Here is a 6,383-nt window from a genome sequence, read left to right as displayed (position 1 = left end):
GCTATGCATGTTCCAAGATACTGGATGTTAAAGAAATATGAAGTAATTTGGTCAAGCTTTATGAAGATCTAATCTAAACACAAAGTGAAGACAAGTCCAAGGAGGAAGATTTAAGAATTATGGAGTAAATTAGTTAATATTTATGAAGATCTAACCTAAACACAAAGTGAAGACAAGTCCAAGGAGGGAGACTTATTAAATCAAAAACTTTAGGATTCGGAGGTTGAGAGGTGCTCAACATCCGAGGAGGATATTGAAGAAGCATCTACTTCAAAGGTTAAGGGGGAGAGACCATTGACATTAGAATGAGGGGAAGCCTATACATTCGAAGGCGATGAGGAGGAACATTGTGCCACCTTGAAAGCATGGAGAGTCAAACTCGTGAATGTATAACAATTTTGATTGTTAAAAATAAAGATTATATCATTTGTTTCGAGTGTAGGGACGAAGAAGAAGAAGACTCAGTTGACACCCAAAGTAAGGAAAGCTAAAGGAAGTTGGAACCTTGATACACAAAGGCAAAGAACACATTTGTGCTTTTCATGCAACCAATGTGGACATTACTGAAATCAATGTTCAAGAGGAAGTTCAAACTTAGGGGGAGTTTCTAAGGTATCATTTTGTAATGAAATTCCTTCGTATAATTATAAAAAGTATGTTAGACCTAAATTTTATAAATGTAGAGTTTATTATCATGTAAGAACTATGATAATTCTAAGAACAATTATAGATTTTATCATGCTAGAACTATCCCACATAAGGATAGGAAGCCAAAAAATACTCTAGATAAGAACCCTAAGAAAACTAGATACATGTCTAGAAAAAGAAATGATCAAGTTAGACATGGACAATCAAAAACTTATGTCTTGGAGAAAAAAAAATCAAGTTTTGAGGTCAAGACTTAATCAATTAGAGAAGATAATAGAAATATAACAAATGAGGTTAAAGGTTCTAAGAAGAAAAATCTATGATTAAATAGACAAGAACCATCTAAAGGCAAGAAAGATTTGTGATACAAATCTAAGTCCAAAGAGAGTATGCTTTCATACCATAGAGTTTTATGTATTTGTGATATAAAATTATATTTGCAGGTTAAAATGTGTTATTCACACCCCCCTAGCCTTTCCAATTACATCGTTGATCCTCAACAAAAGGTTCTCTACAAGCCAAACATGGTGTCCCATAGTTAAACAATATGTCAATCCTATCATACCCTAAGTGGTCGTGTTTAACCACAATATTTGATACATTGGCAAAAGATTTATGTTAAGTTTGCTTCTGTTGCTGATGTACACGTGTTAAGTTGTGTAAGGACTTTCAAAATGCACACAAAGCTTGTGGTTGACTCGATTAGGTTGAGTTGTGGTTGGTGACTTAACAGGATCGACAAATATTCTTAAGAGGTCAACGATTACGCGAGTTGCTTAAACAATCCCAATCAGACCCTCTCGCGGTGGAAGAACAGATAGCTACTATTTATACCGGAGCGAATGGATATCTAGATTCGATAGAACTTGGACAGGTAAAGAAATTTCTCGGTCAGTTACGCAACTACTTAAAAAAGAATAAACCTCAATTTAAAGAAATTATATCTTCTACCAAGACATTCACCGAGGAAGCGGAATCACTTTTGAAGGAAGTTATTCAGCAACAGATCGAACTGTTTTTACTTCAAGAACAAACATAAATTTCTCACTTTTAGAAGACCTCTGTCCTATCCATTAGACAATGGACGCTTTTCATTCCTATTTTCTTCTTTTGTATTCTTAGTTCATATAAAAGATATTACCGGGAAAATCCTTTATAGAAAAAAGGATGTATATCTAAATTGATGGTGCATGTATTTATAATACATAATATGTAGCGGGTAGCGGGAATCGAACCCGCATCGTTAGCTTGGAAGGCTAGGGGTTATAGTCGACGTTGGTTGATTATTTTTAACGTCTCTAATTCAAAACTGAACATGAAATTTTTATTTCATTCGGCTCCTTTATGGAAGATTGATGTATTCATAGAGAAAGAATTACATCCATAACATCTATGTCAGCCTTTCTGTTTGAATGTATCCAAAACTATTTGCTTACTAGATGATCCCTCTAGAGGAGAGGGATTATATGAAATCCGTCTAGTCTAGTTACTTCGTTCTCTATTTTTACTGGCAGGATCCTGAGGAAAAGAATTTCGTTTCCACCGAGCTGAAACAATATGCGATGCGGATGGTTCTAGTAAACCAAAACCACTCTCTTCCAGCTTGTTTGGCTTCAATTTCCCTTTTACAACACCAAAATAGAAGATCTAGTTACGATTGGAACTAAACTTTTGTATCTTCATCCATGGATCCTTAGTCATACTTATTCGATTGGAAGACTGGATCCAGTTCAAAAAAATTATGTTTCACGACTACATAATCCATTTTTATTTTTAATAAATAAAAATGAATTTCTAATAGGACTTTGGATACAAATCGTGAGAATGTATGTTCTTCCTCAAATATGCTATTGAGAGGTAAAGGATTAAACCTTTTTAAGAAATAAAGTTTTTGATCGGAGTATGAAAAAAACGGAGATACCCCTTCCCTTAACTATTTAAGTTTTTAATAGAACGAATCACACTTTTACCACTAAACTATACCCGCTACATATACATTATTGTATATAAATGGATTATTTGTCGAACAAAGGAGTGAGACGCAATCAAGATAGGATCCAAATTATGGTGTTGACGCATATTTAGTCCTGTTAGCCAGGGACTTAAAAGGGTAAAGGGCACAAAGCTTTTAAAATTTTCGAATTTTTAAAATAACATACATAAATTTCAATAAGACTATATATATCCTTGTTTTGTTGGATTGCTAGTATTTTCGGATTGAAGGGGTCATTGAAGCTAGACAAAAAGAGGTACGTACTGGCCTGGCCGGTACTTAACTAAGACCCGGCCTCGGCCGGGGGAATAAATCTTTCGTACAAAATCAAAGAAGTAAGGTATTCTTTCTATTGTATTGTAGATACTTGTTTCGAATCATTATCTAAATGTAATTCCTGATCAAATTCGTTCTTTATTTACTCTGAACTTACTTATTTTATATTAATGAAAAATAGGAAATTCCTAATATAAAATTTTATAATTGCATTTTATTTAATTATAAAATAATAATTTATAATATAATATTATATTAATATATATGTAATAGTAATATATATTAATATATTAATTCATAATATATTCATAATATATGAAATATGAAAATAAAATAAAGAAAATATTGAATTCTCCGTAATTTCTTTAATTTAAATTATTTCGATTTTCTTTTCCGTTTAGAGTTTGGAGAGATGGCTGAGTGGACTAAAGCGTCGGATTGCTAATCCGTTGTACGAATTATTCGTACCGAGGGTTCGAATCCCTCTTTCTCCGCTCGCTCTGATTACTCGACCTGCTTGATACTTTCGATTTCGAACTTTCAAAAGGAATTTAAATTCCTTGAATTTATCATAGGTAAATTTATAGAATAGATAAAATAATAAGAAAAGTTTAGAAAAAAAAATTATTCCTCACGTCCAGGATTACGTCCTGGATCATTAGATAAGAATCCGAAGATGAAGAGAGAAACAAAGAATATCACTACTGTGTAAACAAAGAGTTTAAGACTAAGCATTACACAACCTCCAAAATAATCTTATTTTCGAAAAAGGGAATAGATTACCTATTTTTTCTTTTCAACACATATACTATTTTGTTTAATTTGTTTGTTTAATTTTACACGACCCCCTGCAAAAAATTCAATTTTGGAAAAGAAAGTAATTTTTACGAATTTCTTTGTATTGTATGTAATAAGATTTTTCTTTCTTACTTACAACTTACAAAAAACTTCTTGTCATATCGACATTTAGGTATTGTACGGGACCTAGACCCAGTAAACTCTTTGCTCACTGAAAGGTGAGAACGAGTAAATAAGCTGATCCAAATTCATCTTTGCGGTTATTTAATATTAATATACAATAATTGAAATTTTTGAATCGAGGGTTTATTTTATAATAAGAATGTAATACTTAGTCGATCTATTCATTTTTCGAATTTTATTATCGAATAAATCATGAATCGATTTGGATTTGGCAAAATGAGTCTATTTGGCAAAGTATTAAAAATTTCATCGAAAACTTACAGCAGCTTGCCAAACAAAAGCTAATAGAAAAAAGAAAAGAGGTATAACAGGCATAACATCTACGATTGGATTGAAAACCGCATAAGCTTCGGGCAATTTGGCAAAGAAAAAACTGTTCGAATAAAGGACAGAATTAAGACAGATACAGATTAAGCTAAAGATATTAAGCATAACAAACATTTCGTTCTTGTGTATTAGATAATTTTATTTTGATTGAATTATTTTTATAAGGGAAAAATGAAAAAGAAAGGAATTCTACTTTCATACATTATCTTAATTGAATTCTATGTAATGATCAATGAATTTTTTACATTATATATATAATTTATATGTCTTAAATCCTAGCAACAAAAATATGCTACATATGTATTTAATATGTATTTATTTTTCATATGTATTTATTATGTATTACGTATTATGTAATGTACTTTTGGGGGTATTTTTTTTTTTGGGGGGGGGGGGGGGGGGTTGACCAATAACTAATAAGACTAGTAGTCTTTACTAGTGCCAAAGGATAAAAATGGGGCGTGGCCAAGCGGTAAGGCAGCGGGTTTTGGTCCCGTTACTCGGAGGTTCGAATCCTTCCGTCCCAGATCCTATCTTCTGTTTCTGATAGATAGGATCACACTGTATCCCACATAAAAATCCCACATAAAACAAAAAATCTTTAAGAGAACAAAAAGTTGTTCTGAATTCTTAGAATGTATTTTTTTTTTATAAATATGTTTTATTCATATGATAGAATATCGAGGTAAATAAATTTGATCCTTACTGAACTTTATCCTTATCCCAGATTTACAAAAAGTATATAGAATACTTTTCTAATAATTACACATATTAAATGAAATATATTTAAGGTTAAATATATTTCATCGTGGTTTGAAATTCAATTGAATTTTATTTTTTTTTATTAGAGGAATGTTATGGTAAAACTTCGTTTGAAACGATGTGGTAGAAAGCAACGTGCGACTTGAAGGACATGATCGGCTGTGGATTTTTACATCCACCATTTTCCATAAAAATGAAGATGCTCTTGTCTCGACATAATTTGTTCTGTTCCATTAGGAATCTAATTTGTCTTAGATTGTGATATTAAATCTTTTGGATCTCAAACTCCAATGAAGAATTTGAATAGGTTAGTTAAATAATAAATCATGGAATCTTCATTTTCAATCTTAAAATTGAATGGGACCCGTCAAATCCCAAATCTCATTCTCAATCTTTAAAAATCTTGTTCTAAAACCTTTTTTTTATTTTTTTTAGTCTAGAATCTGATCCCTATTGATTAGTTTTGTAGTTTTCATCTTAGTTTGGTTCTTGATGAATGTTCTATACTTAAGTTAGAGTTTGAACCCTCAATTTCAGTGTTTGGCCTAAAAAAATTGAGTATCAATCTTGAATCTCTAATGTAGATTGTCAAACATTGTTCTCAAGTCTTTAATTTTGATCTTCGACCTCGAATTCTATTGTCAAACATTGTTCTTGACTCCCAGTCCTTGAAATCTCTAATGTAGAGCAAACTCGAAGTATAATGTAATGATTGGATCATTACTCATCATCTTCATAAATATCGATCTTCATGTTAATCTAAAAAATCTCTCTATTAAATCTTCTTAAATCTCGAGCTTTTATATGAAATTTCAAATCTGTATAAGTTCCTTGAGTCTTTAATTTTGATCTTTGCTCTCAAATTTAATTATTCATCTTGAATTTTAAAACTTGTTTCTAAATCTCGACCTCCAATTACACATTTTTTCTCTTATTTTCTATATAAAAAATTAGATACTAAATTTTTTAGATCTCGAACTCCAATGAAAATTTTGAAATTGCTATATAAATTATAAATCATGGAATCTTCAATCTTCAATCTTAGGTTTGAATGTTGACTGTCGAATCCTAAATATCCTTCTCAATTATCAAGAATCTTGTTCTAAAACCTTTAATTTTGATTTTTTAAATCTAAAATCCAATCTCTATTGATGATTTTTTTAGAATCCAATCCCTTGAAGAACTAAGTATCGATCCTGAATTATGAGATCTGAAGTCCTTAATTTTGATCTTCGACCTTGATTTCTAACTTCGAACGTTGTTCTTGATTCTATTCCCTTAATATCTAAGTTAGAGCCTCAAACTCGAGTTATATTGCAATGATAGGGTAGTATTCATATTCTTGAATATCGATCAAATTGAAGTATTCATCTTCATGAATCCTTGAGTAGCATTT

General features: G+C 31.1%; 1 non-coding gene across 1 annotated transcript; it reads left to right on the top strand.

The window, feature by feature from the left end:
• The first annotated feature begins 3,323 nt into the window (after positions 1-3,323).
• On the top strand, positions 3,324-3,411 carry TRNAS-GCU (transfer RNA serine (anticodon GCU)). The gene has a single exon. It is a non-coding gene; the product is annotated as a tRNA-Ser (tRNA).
• The last annotated feature ends 2,972 nt before the right edge of the window (positions 3,412-6,383 follow it).

Source organism: Curcuma longa, chromosome 4 (assembly GCF_044706935.1).
Source record: "Curcuma longa cultivar G26 ecotype Majalengka, Jawa Barat chromosome 4, ITB_CL_G26_1.1, whole genome shotgun sequence".
NCBI classification, from domain to species: Eukaryota; Viridiplantae; Streptophyta; class Magnoliopsida; order Zingiberales; family Zingiberaceae; genus Curcuma; species Curcuma longa.
Note: the sequence above shows the minus strand (reverse complement) of the source record. Positions and strands in the feature narration are given on the sequence as shown.